This window comes from Cornus florida, unplaced genomic scaffold (assembly GCF_030987335.1).
Source record: "Cornus florida cultivar Cherokee Brave unplaced genomic scaffold, ASM3098733v1 CherokeeBrave_3.0.0_Hap2_Chr09, whole genome shotgun sequence".
In the NCBI taxonomy this organism is placed as follows: domain Eukaryota; kingdom Viridiplantae; phylum Streptophyta; class Magnoliopsida; order Cornales; family Cornaceae; genus Cornus; species Cornus florida.
In genome coordinates this window covers 66,828,306-66,849,581 of record NW_026775579.1, presented here as the reverse complement: position 1 = coordinate 66,849,581, position 21,276 = coordinate 66,828,306, and positions in this window count along the sequence as shown.

Below are 21,276 nucleotides of genomic sequence, written 5' to 3'. Positions count from 1 at the left end.
AGTTAACGCCGGTTAACGGCGGCGGAACGGAAAATTGTTCGGTGGGAACGTAGCCAACGACGAGGAGATTCTACTGTTCCAAAGGGTTAGCTCCGGAATCCGACTTCAACTGGCTCAAAACCCCCTCCGAAGCCTTAAATCCAAAAACTTCAAAAATTCATAAAATAATCACCGTTCCTCCAAAAATTAAATCCTTTGACTATGTGATAGAGAATGACGAGAGAAACGTTTTCCATCAAGGAACCAAGACCGAAACCTGACCAATTAACCGAAAAATGGAAGAGAAAATCGAAGCCTCAAGAAAAAAAGAAAAATGAAAAGGAAATGAGAGGAGAGAGAGAGAGAGAGCTGCGTGAGAAAGAGAGGATGTATGGCCAAAAAGAAAGGCCAAGTGACATATGATATATGTGTATATCATGTGGGGCCCACCAAAAAAAAAAATTCTTCTTTTTACCCTTTTTATATATAAACATACATATACACACTAAATATTTCACAACCACACATTTCCAAACATATAACCACATAAATATACATCATAAAATAATGTATGAAAAATAACGGCCCCGAAAAAAATAATTCCGGTGCACAACAATACCGGTTACGGGTTGTGATACCCCTCAGATCCGAAACACGAGTTGATCAGGCCCAGACCCAAACCCAAGGGAATATCAAACAATAAAAGTATTTTAAAGCGAACACAGATGACCAAATGAAATAATAAAGATAGAATAAAGCTGAAAGAAATACTAATTATAAAACCCTCCATGTATAATTGAATAATAAACTCCAATCCCCCAAAACATCAAGGTTACAACTTGGGAATCCACTGGTGGACCCCTAACCAAAAGTTCAACTAAAACTGAAAACTGAAAAATAGATAACACTAAAAACATCGAGAGAAGTCCTACGTAATCAGCTGAATGTGAGACTGTCCTCAACAAGCACGATCAAACTCTAAGGCTGGAACCATCCTGTACCTGAAAAGAATAATAAAGGAGTGGGTCAGACCCACGAGCAAGTTCTAATCTAACTGCAATCCATACAGTGACCCGATACGCAGATACACCGTAGACACCTCACAATATCTATCTAGTCTATACATATAAATATATCCACACTAAGGGACATTCACTGGTCTATAATAGGAGTCTCAACCTGAATAGAAGGCAACATGCGAATACGTACCCAAAGGTGGGCATGAGTACCTAGACCTAACAGGGTGCACCTCAACCTATTATAACCAGCTACACATCCACTGCATATACGCACCCTAACCAACGAGTCTGAGACTCAAGCTCAACTCGTGGTACCATAAACATATATATAAAGTCCGTCCAAATCCAGGGTATGTAGTTCAACTATTTATTAAACTGACATACAATAAACCAATTAGTTAGTCACTCAACTTATTCAGTTGATATGACCTAACTACCATCCATTAATCCGAGAAGTCATCCAACTTGGTTACAGCTGATCTAACTTAGACACAAATAGGATTCAATATCTTTCAATCCATTCCATTAATCCATTAGGTTAGGTTTATGCGTTTTGAGCTAAACCGTCCCTAGTATGTCACCGTCCCATACTGGTACATACAATCCTCCATATCCATGTAAATTACAACATATATAACAGTTCAATAATTTATAGACCCGAAACCACCATCCAAATAATTGCAGAAAAATATTTAAAGTTTCAGCAGTTAAAATCCAAGCATTTAACCATATAGTTGCAGGAGACGATTTAATAAATCAACAACTAACATCCAGAGCTTGCATAGACCAAATTTAATATGTCAAGGAGTCCATCATGCATATGAATAGGTTGAATAATCATATTATTATCCAATAAATTGCTAAAACAATTTCAGAAGATTATTTAATGTTTCAGCAATTTAAATCCAAGCATTAACCATATAGTTGCAGGAAACGATTTAATAATTCAGCAACTAGCCTCCCGAGTTTGCATAGATCAAGATTAATAATTAAATGACCTTATCATGCATTTGAATGCATTTTAAAACAAGTTTTATAAACACATTACATTCCATCAAATTGCTGAAATTTAATTCAACAATTAATTTATCTTCCATTTGTTAACAACATAGGAAGTGTCTTAATTTACACTGTTTGTCCCGACAATTTAGAATTAAACTTTAATCAATTTAAGATCTTAATAACACCCAAATTCAGCCTTCTAATCTCTCTGTGGAACCCCAGAACCAACAGATTAAATCCCATGCTCCAATAGTAAAACACAGTACGTAGAAAAACCAAAAAAAAAAAAAATTAAAACAAAACGCAAAATGAAAAGGGAGCCTGTTCCAAAATTTGGGAGCAGGCTCTTTCAGCCTAAAACCGGCTCTAGGAGTCCTTGGAGCCGGCTCCTACTTCTATGGAGCCGGCTCTCACCTCTTTTGAGAGCCTTCAGTCCCCGGTGCTTCGTTTCAGCTTCTCTGCTCCTTCTCCGGCTTAATCCTATCACTCTAATAGTTTTTAAAACTAATCTTAGGTGTCATATTAATACCCAATAGCATCCCAGTGGTTTGATAACAACAATTAAAATCAATTACAGAGATCAAATTTGCTACCGAACTAACCTGCGTTAGGAACAAAACTGAAACTATAATTCTATTCCAACCTCTCTGTTCCTCTTCACAAACTGATCTTAGGAGTCTTATATCATTCCACTTACATTCCCAGGGTTCGTTTACAAAAGATAAAAGCAAGAATCGTAACTAAAATCTCAACAGATTTTAACATGCTTTAATGAACAGAACTGGAAGCAACCATACACGAACTGTAAACAGATTTGAATTCAAGGTAAACAGATCATCAACAGAGCATATATTAAACACGTACGTTTCAATTACTAATTAGTTAAATCCTAGAAACTATCTAGGTGCACAGAACACAAGCCAAAAGGGAAAGAGGAAGATAAGAACTTGCCTGCAGTTTTGGACTCAAAACTTTGTTGCCGTCTTCCTAACTTCCGGCAACCACTGACTACCTTCTAGCCTCCTCTGGTTCTGGTTTAATCCACCAAAATCCTCCCTTGGTACTCACTGTTCTTCTCCTTGACAATTCTTACAGTGCCTCCGTTCACAACCCTCTGTGTTATGAAATAACTTCACGTTTATGTATTATGATTAATGATTGTAAACCCTAGGCTAAAGCATAATGGTTGTATTTATAGGTTTAACTCTAAAACCCTAATCCTTGTAATTTTAAAGACAGAGCCCTAATCTTAATCCTAGTCGACCCATATAACAAAACCTACGATTAAATTCTATGTCAGCTACACTTGGTGATGTCCAAAAGAAACTGTGAGTCAATTAATGTATTTAAAAACTGACATAACTTAATTTTAACATTACAAGAATTATAGTAAGTTAATTACCTATGTTTAAAACAGTGAATTACAAATAATACAATTAATAATTTACAAAAATAGACACAACAATTAATAATTTAAATAAACCAAAATAATGCACATAAAACCAATTTAATTCAAATTTCAAATAACCAACTAAACAAATGAAAAACAATAAAATAAATAAACATGCAATAAAAACAATAAAATAAAAAAAAATGCAATACAATAAATATTAAAAATGCCGAAACTATTCTTTTAAAATTAGGGGTATTACATTCTTCCCCCCTAACAAAAAGAATTCTGTCCTCGGAATTCGCTCTTACCTTCTTCCAGTATTTCAGGAAACTGCGAGCGAATGACATCCTCCCGTTCCCAAGTAGACTCAGCCTCATTGTGATGACTCCACGAAACACGGACCAAAGGGAGAACCTTATGACGAAGGATTTAATCCTGACAGTCGACAATACGACACAGTGGCTCCAAATAAGTTGCATCCGACTACAACTTAATCTCCCCAACAATGATATTCTGATACCGATCCTCATCTTGTAGAAATTTCCACAACATGGACACATGGAATACGTTGTGTACACGGTCCAAATTATCCAGCAATGCCAACCGATAAGCAACAGCTCCAACTCGATCCGTAATCATGAATGGGCCGACAAATCGTGGAGACAACTTCCCTTTCTTCCTAAAGCGCATAACACCCTTCATAGGAGACACTTTGAGTGGAACCTGATCCCCAACCTGAAACTCTAATGCCTGAGTACGACGATCAGCATAGCTCTTCTGCCTACTTTGGGCAATACGCATGCGATCTCGAATAAGAGCTATCTTCTCAGAAGTATCCTTGATGAATTCAGGACCCAAGAATCTACTCTCGCCAACCTCCATCCAATAAACGGGCGATCGACACGGTCAGCTGTATAACGCCTCAAAATGTGCCATCCCAATAGTCTTCTGGAAACTATTATTATAAGCAAACTCCACAAGTGGCAAATAATCCTCCTAGTGTCCCTTGAAGTCAAGAACACACGACCGTAGCATGTCTTCCATGATCTGATTAACCCTCTCAGTCTGTCCATCAGTCTGAGGATGATAGGCAGTGCTAAGGTGCAATTCTGTACCCAAAGCCTGCTGAAAACTCTTCCAAAAACCAGACACAAAGCTCGAATCCCTGTCTGATATAATAGACAATGGAATGCCATGCAGCTTCACAATCTCTGAAATGTAAAGCCTTGCTAACTGCTCCGAAGTGAAATCAGTGCAAACAGGCAAGAAATGAGCTGACTTGGTCAACCTATCCACAATGACCCATATGGAATTATGCCCCTTGAAAGAATTGGACAACCCTTCCACAAAATCCATAGATATGCTCTCCCATTTCCACTCCGGAATTGGTAGTGGCTGTAGAGCTCCTGGCGGCCTCTAATGATCAATCTTAACCATCTGACAAGTACTACACTGAGAAACAAAAAGAGCAATGTCTCTCTTCATACCTGCCCACCAAAACTGCCGTTTCATATCCTGATACATCTTGTCGCCTCCTGGATGAACAGAGAACTCAGAGTGGTGAGTCTCAATCATCACATCCTTCCTCAAACCATCAGCAGAAGGTACTACTAAACGTCCCTTGTACCTCAAACCTCCGTCAGCCCCAACATAGTAAAATGGAACCTCTCCAGAAGCTATCTCTGCAACCTTGTGAATGCACTGCTGATCTGTGAGTTGTGCTTGTAAAACCTTGCGAATGATGGAAGGTGTAACCACCATGCAAGCCATAAAAGCATCCGATAATTCATCCACACTCTTCAAAGCATTCTACTCAGTAGTGAATAGAGCAGAAAGACTACCAACAGGTCGGCGACTGAGTGCATCCGCCACCACATTCGCTTTCCTTGGATGGTACTGTATAGAAAAATGATAGTCTTTTACAAACTCCAACCATCTGCGTTGTCTCATATTCAGCTCCCGCTAAGTGAACAAGTACTGCAAACTATTGTGATCACTGAATAATCTGAAGGACTCACCCAACAGATAATGCCTCCAAATACGCAAGGCAAAGACCACTGCTGCCGACTCCAAATCATGTGTTGGATAATTAAGCTCATGAGGCTTAAGTTTCCGAGATCCATAAGAAATCGGTCGCTCCTCCTGCATCAATACACATCCAAGACCCTACAACGAAGCATCCGTGTAAACAAGATACTCTATCCTGCTCTGCGGAGTAGCCAGAACCGGTGCAGAAGTCAGCTTCCTTTTCAGCTCATCAAAAGCTCGTTGACAGTGTTCATCCCACACGAACTGTACACCTTTCTTGGTCAGATGAGTGAGTGGTCCTGCTATCTTGGAGAACCCCTGAATGAATCTCCTGTAATATCCTGCCAAACCGAGAAAACTCCGAATCTCAGTAGGTGATGTAGGCTGTCCCCACTCAACCACCGCTGAAACCTTGGCCGGATCCACTGCTATCCCCTTTTCTGACACCACGTGACCCAGAAATTTCACCTCCCGCTGCCAAAATTCACACTTCTCGAACTTAGCATATAACTGGTGCTCACAAAGCGTCTGCAAGACTATGCGAAGATGTCTAGAATGATCGTCCTCCGACCGAGAATAGATCAAGATATCATCAATAAAGACAATAACAAACTGATCCAAATAAGCCCGGAAGACTCTATTCATTAAGTCCATGAACACTGCAGGTGCATTAGTCGTCCCAAACGGCATAACACGAAACTCATAAGAACCATATCTCGTGAGAAATGCTGTCTTAGGAACATCCTGCTCCCTAACCCTCAGTTGATGATACCCAGAACGCAGATCAATCTTGGAGAAGTATGTGGCTCCCCTTAACTGATCAAACAAGTCATCAATCATGGGCAAAGGATACTTGTTACGAATCGTAACCTTGTTCAACTCCCTGTAATCTATACACAGGTGGAGCGAACCATCCTTCTTCTTCACAAACAAAACCGGTGCTCCCCAGGTGAAGTACTCCTACAGATAAAACCCTGGCTGAGTAATTGCTGAATATGTACTCTCAGCTGCCTCATCTCCACTGGTGCCATCCTATGTGGTGCCCTAGCAATAGGCGGAGTGCCTGGAGCTAAATCTATCACAAAATCGATCTCGCGACTAGGTGGCAACCCTGGAATCTCCTGAAATACATCCGGGAAATCCTGTACAATTGGTATGTTATCCAAAGATACAGTAATCCCCTCCTCCGTCTCCTACTCTACCCGAAACAATTAGATGCTATTGTCCCACCTAGAGCGTGGCATAGCAACGATGTAAAATATCCTGACTAGGTATGGTGAACACAATAGACCTTTCCAACACAAATAACTTGAGCATGGCAGTGATAACCAATCCATCTCAAGTATCACGTCATACGTGTGCATGTCCAGGACCAAAAGATTTGTTAGAAATCTGACTCTATCAATATCTAGTGTCACAGGCCCATCCTCCTATGTAAAATGGTGGTATTACCAAAAAGGTGTAGAAATACCCTGAGGTCTATTGCATACATGTGTCACCAACCTAAATCCCAACGGTTCAAAACACGTAAAATAAACAAAATACTCCGAAATCTATTCAGAGTTAGAACGTCGCTCTATTTTGAGAATCTTCCTTCTATACTAAACCTACCATATTGAGTTTACACAAGTTCTTTTATAACTCCTTGGTAATCATCATATTGCAAGACAATGAACCTATAAGCAAAACTTTGTTTGCTTGCCCAAAAACCAATCAGCCTACTGTGACTGACTTCCTTTCCTTATCGCAACATATACATTCCAATACAGTTTAACAAAACCATTCATGTATACATCACAACACAACTTCCAATAAACAAAATTGAGATAGCCAAAACCACAAGTTTACTTTATTAAAAACTTTTCAAACCAAAACTGTCAAATAAATAACCGTAAGGTGTTCTTTAACATAATCCTAATATACGTGATTAAATCCGTACTACATTCTTACTAATACCTCCTCCACTACTAGTAATTAAAAGTACTCTTAAAAGAGCAGTTATCCTTGAACTCCGGTGCCCTCCATTTTGGATGCAACGGTATCTCTTCCAACCAGATCTTCTTCGAGGTCTCCCTCCCCTCTTGGCTCAGCTTCGAACACCACCGAAATTGCGTTAGGTCCACAGTATGGTGGCCAATCCCGCACACTTAAAACTTTCCTTGACTTGTACTCCGAAGCAACGCCTATTGGAATCAACTCCTTAGTCTCCAATTCCGCCTTCTTGATCGGCCTTCGTAGGGAAATTACCGGAGTAACCTTCCTCGGCCTTGGGCCCTTATTTGCTTTCATCGCGGCCCTCATCCTCTTCCTAGTGCCAAACATTCTGTAATTACAGAATAAACTTGACATCAGTACCTTCTAAACGAACCATAAATGAATTCAACGAATCCTAAACTTAAGCTCTAATCAAAAGATAACGCTACGCGGAAGTCTTAATACGAAACGTCCTAGAGACACTTGAACCTGGAGTGCTTTGATACCAATTGTGATAACCCTTGGATCCGAGACACTAGTTGATCAGGCCCAGGCCCAAACCCGAGGGAATATCAAACAATTAAAGTATTTTAAAGTGAACACAGATGACAAAATGAAATAATAAAGATAGAATAAAGCTGAAAGAAATACTAATTATAAAACCCTCCATGTATAATTGAATAATAAAACTCCAATCCCCCAAAACTTTAAGGTTACAACTTGGGAATTCACTGGTAGACCCCTAACCAAAAGTTCAACTGAAACTGAAAACTGAAAAATAGATAACGCTAGAAACATCGAGAGAAGTCCTACGTAATCAGCTGAATGTGAGACTGTCCTCAACAAGCACGATCAAGCTCTAAGGCTGGAACCGTCCTGCACCTGAAAAGAATAATAAAGGAGTGGGTCAGACCCACGAGCAAGTTCTAATCTAACTGCAATCCATACAGTGACCCGATACGCAGATACACCGTAGACACCTCACAATATCTATCTAGTCTATACATATAAATATATCCACACTAAGGGACATTCACTGGTCTATAATAGGGGTCTCAACCTGAATAGAAGGCAACATGCGAATACGCACCCAAAGGTGGGCATGAGTACTTAGACCTAACAGGGTGCACCTCAACCTATTATAACCAGCTACGCATCCACTGCATATACGCACCCTAACCAACGAATCTGAGACTCAAGCTCAACTCGTGGTACCATAAACATATATATAAAGTCCGTCCAAATCCAGGGTATGTAGTTCAACTATTTATTAAACTGACATACAATAAACCAACTAGTTAGTCACTCAACTTATTCAGTTGATATGACCTAACTACCATCCATTAATCCGGGAAGTCATCCAACTTGGTTACAGCTGATCTAACTTAGACACAAATAGGATTCAATATCTTTCAATCCATTCCATTAATCCATTAGGTTAGGTTTATGCGTTTTGAGCTAAACCGTCCCTAGTATGTCACCGTCCCATACCGGTACATACAATCCTCCATATCCATGTAAATTACAACATATATAACAGTTCAATAATTTAAAGACCCAAAACCAGCATCCAAATAATTGCAGAAAAATATTTAAAGTTTCAGCAGTTAAAATCCAAGCATTTAACCATATAGTTGCAGGAGACGATTTAATAAATCAACAACTAACATCCAGAGCTTGCATAGACCAAATTTAATATGTCAAGGAGTCCATCATGCATATAAATAGGTTGAATAATCATATTATTATCCAATAAATTGCTAAAACAATTTCAAAAGATTGTTTAATGTTTTAGCAATTTAAATCCAAGCATTAACCATATAGTTGCAGGAAACGATTTAATAATTCAGCAACTAGCCTCCCGAGCATGCATAGATCAAGATTAATAATTAAATGACCTTATCATGCATTTGAATGCATTTTAAAACAAGTTTTATAAGCACATTACATTCCATCAAATTGCTGAAATTTAATTCAACAATTAATTTATCTTCCATTTGTCAACAACATAGGAAATGTCTTAATTTTTACACTGTTTGTCCCGACAATTTAGAATTAAACTTTAATCAATTTAAGGTCTTAATAACACCCAAATTCAGCTTTCTAATCTCTCTGTGGAACCCCAGAACCAACAGATTAAATCCCATGCTCCAATAGTAAAACACAGTACGTAGAAAAACCGAAAAAAAAAAAAATTAAAACAAAACGCAAAATGAAAAGGGAGCCTGCTCCAAAATTTGGGAGCAGGCTCTTTCAGCCTAGAGCCGGCTCTAGGAGTCCTTGGAGCCGGCTCTACTTGTTGTGGGAGCCGGTTCCCACTTCTGTGGAGCCGGCTCTCACCTCTTTTGAGAGCCTTCAGTCCCCGGTGCTTCGTTTCAGCTTCTCTGCTCATTCTCCGGCTTATTCCTATCACTCTAATAGTTTTTAAAACTAATCTTAGGTGTCATATTAATACCCAGTAGCATCCCAGTGGCTTGATAATAACAATTAAAATCAATTACAGAGATCAAATTTGCTACCGAACTAACCTGCGTTAGGAATAAAACTGAAACTATAATTCTATTCCAACCTCTCTGTTCCTCTTCACAAACTGATCTTAAGAGTCTTATCTCATCCATTTACAGAAGATAAAAGCAAGAATCGTAACTAAAATCTCAACAGATTTTAACATGCTTTAATGAATAGAACTGGAAGCAACCATACACGAACTGTAAACAGATTTGAATTCAAGGTAAACAGATCATCAACAGAGCATATATTAAACACGTACGTTTTAATTACTAATTAGTTAAACCCTAGAGACTATCTAGGTGCACAGAACATAAGCCAAAAGGGAAAGAGGAAGATAAGAACTTGCCTGCAGTTTTGGACTCAAAACTTTGTCGCTGTCTTCCTAACTTCCGGCAACCACTGACTACCTTCTAGCCTCCTCTGGTTCTGATCTAATCCACCAAAATCCTCCCTTGGTACTCACTGTTCTTCTCCTTGACAATTCTTACAGTGCCTCTGTTCACAACCCTCTGTGTTATGAAATAACTTCACGTTTATGTATTATGAATTATAATTATAAACCCTAGGCTAAAGCATAATGGTTGTATTTATAGGTTTAACTCTAAAACCCTAATCCTTGTAATTTTAAAGACAGAGCCCTAATCTTAATCCTAGTCGACCCATATAACAAAACCTACGATTAAATTCTATGTCAGCTACACTTGGTGATGTCCAAAAGAAACTGTGAGTCAATTAATGTATTTAAAAACTGACGTAACTTGATTTTAACATTACAAGAATTATAGTAAGTTAATTACATATGTTTAAAACAGTGAATTACAAATAATACAATTAATAATTTACAAAAATAGACACAACAATTAATAATTTAAATAAACCAAATAATGCACATAAAACCAGTTTAATTCAAATTTCAAATAACCAACTAAACAAATGAAAAACAATAAAATAAATAAAAATGCAATAAAAACAATAAAATAAAAAAAAATGCAATACAATAAATATTAAAAATGCCGAGACTATCCTTTTAAAATTAGGGGTATTACACGGGTCCTACCCGGGACCTCCCCGCCCGAAAAACTGAAAAATACCGAAATGGCCAACAATGCATTTCTAGGAGTCCTGGACTCGAAGAAATGCTCCAACCAAGTCTCGGACACACCCAGCACACCCCACAGTGTCCGGCACGCAAAACGAGAAAAGACCAAATCGCTCTTGAAAAATTTAGAAAATTTCAGAAAATGAAAAATGGTAAAAATTGGAAACATTACAACACTACTACTACATATTGACATTATTTGTATTATTTTGGTCGGTATTGATAAATATTTATAGTTATGGTATATATACGTATTTTGGTTAGTAAGGAAGTCTATTGACATTATTTGTATTATTTTGATCGGTATTGATAAATATTTAGTTATGGTATATATACGTATTTTGGTTAGTAAGGATTAAGGAAGTCTCTAACACTAAGAATTAACGTACTTGAATGGCTTATGTGATGGAGCTTGTTGCTTATACATGAAACTCCAACCCTATTTATAAACATCCTACACATTTTCTAAAACAACATTACAAAATTCCCTATTATTCTAAAACATTGTATTTTACAAATATCAACATATATTTCACATTTTTATAATCTTCCAACCCTCTCTCTACAATACTCTATTATCTCTCTCCACAATTCTATTGCATTTGTTTTGAGAAAGTTGAGAGAAATAAAAGGATTTGGAGGAGGAGGGGCTCACTAATCCCTTGCACATTAATTTTCTTCTTTCTCAAAATTGGAGAAAAATAATAAATGAGGTAGTAATTAGTAATTTCAAAACACGATTAAAAGTTAATGCAATTTTTTTTTTCTTTGCTTTCACAACTATCTTGAAAACTTTTTATACTAACCAAATGCACGTTGAATTTTTTTTTTTTTTTTCCCTTCACTTTATTTTCTTTCAATTTCAATTTTTACGTTTCATTTTTCATTTCTAATTAACCAAATGGACTTTTATACACCAAGTTAAAATGAAATTCAAAATCGGATAAACACTATCACCCAAGTAATAAAAGAATTTTGCCACACTCAATTCACGCATGCAATGAAACTCGGTCATATCTCGAGACTGTTTACTATAGTACAAAAATAACACATGGAGCAATGCTTAAATAATTGACATTGTCACAATAATTGAGAGAAAATAATGTGTACGGTCGATTATTTCACCTCTCTCTATCTCATAGTCGATAACGTAATATAACTGCATACATTTTTCTGACACGCATATTACAATTTTTCTATCTTGTTTTCAGCAGTACAACTTTGGTGGCATCCCATTGGATGTTGTACTCAATTGCTGAGAAATCTGTGAGACCCCTAGGATTTAAAGTCCTAAAACTAGGTGCGCACAACTGGCATTTTTGGCAAGCAAAGTTGTCCACCTCGACAAATTTTATTTTTAATAATTAATCCATGCTTTTTTTTTTTTAACGTGGCAAGAACCAAGCCAAAGTTATACGACATTTACAGGCAAGGATCAATTATCACAAAACAAACAAGAACCACATGCAGAACCCAAAAAACAAAAAGTTAGCAAAGCAAAAATAACATCCATGTTAAGATCGCAGTCTTGACAACAAACAAACTCAAAAGGTGTCAGTAATGGTGGGGTTAGCAGCACCCACAAGCATAGCTAATAGAGTCGCAAATGATTGAGAAGATTCTGAAGTATAAGAGTCCGCCAAATGAGCCCTAGACTTTCCAGATGATTCAGACCGCATTCCAACCTCACCACCAACAGCATCCATATCAACTGATGGAGACACATCATTAACAACCAAAGCCTTAATCTTTTTCTCCCCTCTCACACGGCCACATGGAGAACCACCTGAGCTAGACTGTCTACGCTTCCAACCTTTCTTAATTGGAGAAGACCCTTGGTTTTGAGAAGTAGCAGAAAAATCAAAAGTAGACCCAAACACTGGCTTAACCTGACCCTTACCTTTCTTCTAACCTTTTAACATGTCATCCCAACGTTGCAAAGGAAGGATCCGACCTTTTAATAATTAATCCGTGCATGTGAGACGAGAGGATTTTATATATTTAGTGTTTGGTGATAGGTTATAAAATGCTTTAAAAAACCGACATATTTTGCTTAGCTTATACTAGGAAGTTTTAGCAATTAAACTTTTAAAAGTAATAAAAATATATTTAAAAAAAAAAAAGTGGTAAGAATTTGCGTGATTATTTTTATTTTGTTCACTGGCAAGAAATTGTGTGATTATGATCATTAATGATGCAATTAGTCCCTTAATCTTGGGTACACAATTTGGAGTGAAGTTTAATCAATTTGCTTATTATCATCTTCATGATATTCATTTTACTATTTTGATCAGATTCCTCGATAGTCCAGTGGTTAGTGTCTTTGGTGAATTTTGGGAGTACAGGCTTCGACTCTTTGCACCTGCTAATCTAACTTCTAACCCTTCTTGCCTTTTAAAAAAATAAAAATACTATTTTAAGAAATTTGACATTTTTACTATTTTGTTACCCAATATAAGCTCTGCTTGGATTGGCTTTTCAAACGCTGCATTTGGCTTTTTGATGTTGGAAGCTGTTTTGAGCAGTGTTTGGTTAGTTTTTCAAAAGTGCTTTTGGGGGATACGGTAAGCCAAATGATGATTTAAGGAAACTTTTAAAATTCCAAGTGTACCCTTTTTATTACTCACTAAAAAAATAAATTTCAATGCTCTGCCAATAGTCGCGAGTCTTGCTCTGTCAATACATTCATCCTCTGATATATTCTGAAGTTTTCCTTTCAGGCAACCAACGTTCATCCTTGGTTTCAGATTTAACCGACGAGGACCATCGACAAATCCCACTAGAACAAACCATCGAGATATTGTACTTAATTATTTTTGTGATATTGTTTTTGGGTTTTTGTTTCAAATTTTTTTTTTCATTATCCCAGTCATAGATTTGATTTTGTTGAGATTTCAAGCAAGAGGAAGAGGAAGAAGAAATCATAAAAATTACAACATATAAGAAAGAATCATAAAGTTACTGTTTACCCATTTAGAAATCTGTTTCCATTGACATTTGTTTCAAAGGAAATTAGTAAACAGACAAACAAGTTCACACACACACATATATATATATGTATATATGTGGATGATTCTAGTATTTACTTGGAGAGAGATCACGAGCAGTCTTCAGAGAAGCCTACGAGGACTTTGGGCATCGCGGATGTGTTGATTGTGGTCATCGCGGCTCAAATTTGTCGACGGAGTACTGTGCTTTTTGGAGAAATGGTTTGAAACTGATCTATAAGGTCAGATATCCGAAAGCTAAAGCTCTGACCACATCGCATTCTTCGCGCTCTCTCTCATCCCTACTTCTTCGTCTTCTTCCTCTCCCTCTGGGTTCAGTTGTATACAATGGAAGTTGTTTAATAGAGGGTATTCAATGTCTCAAATTGACAACTACAATATTTTTCCTTATGTTTGTTGAAAAGAATAGAGTTTCTATATGATGTATGCTAATTTATATATATAATATGTTGATTATTATTTAATTAAAAAAATTAGCTTCTCAAAAATAGTGTACATCCATCGTTATACTGCTAGCTATAGTTTCCAATAACAGCACAAAGTGACAAGTATATATGCGGCAAAATACGTTTGGATCAGAATTCATGCACTTGTTGATTGTTTTTCTAGTAATTTGAGAGGTAAAGCTTTGAGGAGCAAGCTGAGCAAAATGTTGTTTACTGCTATTATGCAAGCTACATGACTAGATAGGAACCAAAGGATGCGTGGAGGTTCAAGGATGGAAGCATTTGATCTTTCCAAGGAATGTCCTCTGTGATCTCTTAAGGAAGCAAACAATTACTCCGTATAAGATATTGTTGTTTAAGCGTGTTTTCTTTATTGGCGAGTCAAATATTGAGGACTCTCATCCAAGATAGTAAGGGCAAAATAGTTATATCATAAGTAAAAGAGTTTCAGCAAATATTTTGCTAAAAAAGTAAAAAAAACTCTTCATATTAAAAGTTATTTTAAATTATGGTTCCAAACACTGACATAGAAGTCAAATAAGAGTGATAGCTTCCACTTCTCTTTTTCTTCTATGTGAAAGCAGAAGTAAAAGTCATGTCAAACGAGCCCACAGTAATAATACATTATTTTATGACTTTTAAATGACCGACAGTTGCTTTGGATATTCAGATTATCAGATAAGCGAAGATTAATTTGAACAATTGGGAACCATGTCCAAACAGGTGTTGCGGTAGGTTTAGTGTGGGTAAGAAAATGAATTCTGAAGATAATTTTAAATATTACGTTAGTTGGTAGATTGCATCATATATTCATTTTAAAAATAATTTCCATGTACTTCACTCTCTGTTCAAGGTTTGAAGGATATACTACGTCCTTCTTTATACATATAACGGACATTTGTGAGTATATGAGTTTCTATTTACCTAAACAAAAACAAAAAAATAACTTTAGATATTTAATTTATTAATTTGAAATCATATGAATATTTTTTATTTAAAAATACTTTTTGAGATGCAAAATTGCTAATTGAAGTTTTCTTTTCAAGTTTTTTATAATATAACCTTTTCAATATATATAGCTAAGAGCATCTCCAATGCTAAAAGTTATTTTCAGCTGTCAAATTTATATTTTGACAGGTGTTACGGTGTCAAAATGCTACATTTTAGCAATTTTGCTCCAATGGTGCATTTCATGTAAAATGCTATTTTTTGACACAACCACCATTCTTTTTCAATTACCATTCCCACTATTTATATTTGCATCAGTAATATTAATATTAGGCGCATTCTAATTCGAGTTGTAGACATCAGAAGGAAACTAAAATTAAACCTAATTAAAAAGAAACAAAAATCTAAAATATCTGATCAAAAAAGGACCAATATATATATATATATATATATATATATATATATATTGCTATATAATTTTTTTTATATAAATTTTTTTTTTCTTTTTCGAAAATTCATATATATTATATATGTGTGTATATTATATATATTTGAGTATATTATTATTAAAAAAATATATATTTTTAGGGCAAATCATTTCAGCCTCCCCAATCGCCTCCATCTCTATTCTCGTTCTCAACTCTGAACTCCCCCTCTCTCTATCTCTTTCTCTCTGCAACTGCAAACTAGAAAATCTACAAGGATCAGAAGTTGAAAACCCATATATTTCAGTTTATCTTTCTGTCTGCAAGAATCAAAAGATCAAAACCCATATCGGCATATCATTTCAGATTGCTCAAAAACAAATATCTTTCAGTTTACATCGCCTACTGTTCTAATTCGGGTTTGCCGTTCGCAAGCTTCAGCTGCTCTCTCAACTCTCAAGCTTGGCCTCTCTATCTCTGCAACTGCTAAATTGTATGTATGGGTTTTGTTTTAATAATTTTTCTAAATCAACTAATCAGGGTCTGTAATTCTTGTTTGGCAAACTAAATCCCATTTGGTGAAATTTTTTATGATCTTTTTTAAATATATATATATATATATATATATATATATATATAGACGAATTTGGGTTGAAATTATGTGTGTGTGTGTGTGTGGGAGGTTGGTGTTAGAGAGCTGCCAAAAAAATTTGACAACTCTTATATTTGAGAGAAATTTTGAGATTTTCAAATTTTGAGAGGCCAAATGAAAGGCCATTGGAGTAGCTTTTTTTACTCATCTCTCGAATTATGAGTTTGAGAGCTTAAAATGAAAGAGCATTGGAGATGCTCTAATCTATTTCATCTTGAAAAAATTATATATTAAGGCGAACTTTTTTTTATTTTTTTATTTGTAAAGACCAACAATACAGACAAGTAAAAAATTGATCTTCATATGCATGGTGTACTCCGGATTAGAGAATTCTTAAGGGGAAGGGCGGACCTAGAACTTTAGGTAGGGGAGGCAAAGTTGAAATTTTGTAATAATTTCAGAGGGGTAAAAATAAAATAAAAAAAATAGCATGGTATATTAGTAAAAAATTAAAAATTCAGGGGAGCAATTGCCCCCCGGTACTAGGTTCGTCCCTGTTATGGGGTCACTCATCCTGGTACTATTCTAGGTTAAGTAGACTTAACTCCAGCATTCTGATAGGTTCAGAGAACTATCACGACTTTAAAATGCTTTGAATCATAAAGGTACATATAGCACTTACTCCATCCATACCCAGACGATGTAGGATTGTGCACTTGTAGTTCGTCAAGTGTGATAGCCTACTAGTGCCACCTGCACACACGCTCACACACACCTGCTCACAAAGTCACCACAATCAGGGACAGAACCAGAATTTGAAAATAGGAGGGCTAAAGAAAAATGTCAAGCAGATAATTTTGGTGGGGGGGAGGGGAGGGGGGAAGCAGATATTTTTGGGGGGGATCATGCCAAATATTATATAAAATTACAAAAATTATATATCAATTTCAAATTATGCAATAACAATGTGCACATAATTTTACTTGTATTAGTGTAAGAGTCCACAAAATTATAATAATAATAATAGAAGAGTGCTTGACAATGAAAAAAAAAAAAAAAACTATTCAAACTGTTTTAGTATAGTGTTGCTTATCAGTATAAGGAAAATTTTGTTAAACCTGAGTTGCTTTTTAAGAATGTATATTCTATTAGTAGTCTAAACATGCAATTGTTGCTAAACATAGTAGAGTTTAAAAAAACAAATTTAAAAAGTTTAAAATTCAAAATTCAAAATTTGTTGGTCATTATCCGGTTTTCTCTTTCCTTGTCCTTCCAATTTTGGTGGCAATGTTTCGTCCCTCCTTACTCTTTCTTTCTTTTCCTTTCCCTTCAACCAAATATAAAAAACTTCACCCATCTCTCCTCTAGTCATAAAGGTTAAAAAAACATTCAAATATTATTTGACAACATTACAATTACAATCATGTCCCTATGCACTTATGCAGCTGCAATTCATCATGTATCGTAACGTTAGCAAGGGAATTATCAAAAGATATGGAGCGTTGTTAATATGTTATCAAGTACTAGATTCAAATGTAGAAAAAATGGCCATAAATTATAGATGAACAGTAAAGGGAGAAAAATACCTCTAGTATTTAAATTTTGGACAAATATCAATTCTAAGATTTTTTTGGATATATAAGTGGGTTGAATTTGAAAAAATGATCAAAGAATAACTTAATGTCATTGTCTGACTAGAAATATAGTTACGTTTCCTCACATTTGTAAGATATAAAATTTAATTATTTTTTTACTCTTTTGTATTCAGTTATAGTAAGACACTTTAGTCTTTTCAATATTTAGAATATTCTTTGCTTAAAAATTGAATGTTAGAGATTTTTCAGAATATATAAAGAATATAGCATATGATTTTTTTTTGCTTGCTGCCCTATATTTATATATAATACATATAGAAGGTTTTGGGATCAAGATACATAGGTTTTCATCATAAATTCTTTTGCTTGACTTCAATTGTTCGCAAATTCTTTGGCTCAACTCTAGTTACTCTAGTAATTGCACCTTGATTTAAATTAGGAAGCATGGTACAAACATGAGTATGGTAATATACAAAACTCTAATTACTCTAGTAATAGCATCTTGATTTAAATTAGGAAGAACGGTACAAACATGAGCATGGTAATATACATACACGAGGATACAATAATATATTTAAAATTTGTATTAAATTTCATTAATTATAATATTATCAATCATATTTTAAAAGTGTTTCAAATGTGTCATAAATTTTTTAAATTTAAAGTACTTTTAGTTGTGTTTACTAAGTATTTATATAGTGTTTTATGATAATCAAAGTAAAAAAAAAAAATTTTGAAAGGTTAAGCAAATTTTATAAAAAAAAAGCCTTCAACTTATTGAAGTTACAAGCACAAAATACTACTATACATGAGAATACAATAAACAAATCTGAGTCATCCAAGGCATGTAGCTATGGCGAGTGCAACCTGAATTGGGTATTGGATGTCAGGGTACTGCAAACTTCAATAAGGGACTAGCAACATCAGACATTATTTGTATTCTATTGGTATCAATACAGTTGTACCCTATGGTTTGGTATATACGTGTATTTTGTTAAGTAAGGAAGTCTATATCTCTAAGGATTAACCGTACACTTATTTGAAAGAGTTTGTTGCTTATATATGAAACTCCAATCCTATTTATAGACATCTTACCTACCCTCTCAAACAACATTACAAAATTCTCTATTGTTCTACAATATTCTACCAATATCTACATACACTCAACATTTTATAATCTTCCAACTCCTACAATACCCAATAATCTCTCTCCATAATTCTATTCACGAGAAAGTTGAGAGAAATAAAAGGATTTGGAGAAGGAGCGGCCTTGCACATTAATTTTCTTATATTTTCAAAAGTCATGGAAAATAATAAATGAGGTAGTAATTATTATTTTTTAATAAATAAATTCCAATTAAATAAATTCCAATTCTACCCTTATCACTCAAGAAGTAGAACCATTATTTCATTTCTTTTAGTATATTTTCAAAACACGATTCAAAGTTAATACTATATCTTTTTTTCTTTACGTTCCTTTTTTTTTTTTCTTTCCAATACTGGAAACTGAATTACATACCCACTTTTTTTGTAGCTCTCATGTTATCCAAATTCTAAAATAGTATTTTTACACAACTTTCTGTACGCTAGTTGAAGTAGATTTGTCTATTAGATGCTCTAAATTATACTATTACAATTCACAGATTTTCTTTCTTTCTTGGCAAATGAGTCCACCCTTTAAAATCCACTACAATAACAGTTTTACATATGCTAAAAAGAGATCATTCAAAAGTAACTAAACGATAATGCTAGAGTTAAAAAATTTATATATATATATATATATATATATATATATATATATATATATCAAGGAAAGATGGATTACATACAGAGAGAATTCTCAATGATAGAATTTTGTAACATTTTGCTTACTTTGTACTAGGAAGTTTTAAAAGTATAGAGTTTAGGTGGATGATAATAACACCTAATAAAAAATAAAAAAAAATAATACATAGCAAAAATAAAAAATTATAACATGTATCTTTAAAGTTCCAACAATTATATAAAATTAATCTCATAGCACTGAAATAAAAATATATTTTAAAAAGGTGAGAGTACAGATATTATATTGGAGATCCTTTCCAATTGCTGTTATTTAATTGGCTGATATATGGCTGAGAAGCCAAACAAACAACACGAAGTCTGCACTCCATTATCTCTAAACATAACAGAACATCAATGTCATGTACCAAAAAATTCGAAGGCTGGACCCCCTCAACCATTATCACTTCCAAATATAAGAATTTTTTTTATCTATCGTTTCAGCTGATTTGTAACCCTTTTGGTTTTTTTTTTTTTTTTTTTTTTTGATGATATATATCTTCATAAATTAATTAATTTATACTGATATTCGTTTGATCCTGTTACACTACGATTCCGATATCATAATTACAAACCATGGTGCATAGCGATAAATAGCTACAAAGAAATATCAACCCCATGGCATTGTCATGGGTCCACAACATTTGCTTGTAATTTGCTGAATTCAGGAAAAAAGTCATAAAAGTTGAATTGTAGTTAGTAGTCATTGATTCCATTGGACAAAATTTCATTTTCATTGCTCATATATACATATAATATATATAAAGAAAAATAATGAGGTTAAAGAAATGATAATGGAGTCGACATTGACGTTCATTCACTTTGATATTTCATGAACAGATAAATAATACCAAAAAATATATTTCCTAGGCTTGGATTGGACTTGAAACACAATCGATTAATGACATTTTCAAATTTAAGATTTCTACTAAGATGAACAATTACATTTTCAAATTTGTCAGAGTCACAAACATCACTATTGCATATGGATCCTTAAAAGTGATTATACTTTTTGGCGCGAAATTATTTTTATTTTTGTTCACTGGCAAGAAATTGCGTGGTTAATGGTTATGAACATTAATGATGCAATTAGTCCCTTAATCTTGGGTACAAAAATTGCTTATTATCTCATCTTCATGATATTCAAACTTTTTGAAAATTTGACATTTTTATTATTTTGTTATCCAATATAGTAGTATTACATTATTTTCTGACTTTTAAATGACCAACAATTGATTGGGATATTGAGATTATCAGATAAGAGAAGATTAATTTGACCAATTGGGAACCAAGTCGATCCAAACAGGTGGGGGTAGGTTTAGTGTGTGTAATAAAATGAATTATGAAGATAATTTAAAAAATTACACTAGTTGGAAGATTGCATCATATACTAATATATATATTCAATTTTTTTAAAAAAAAAAAATGAAAGAAAA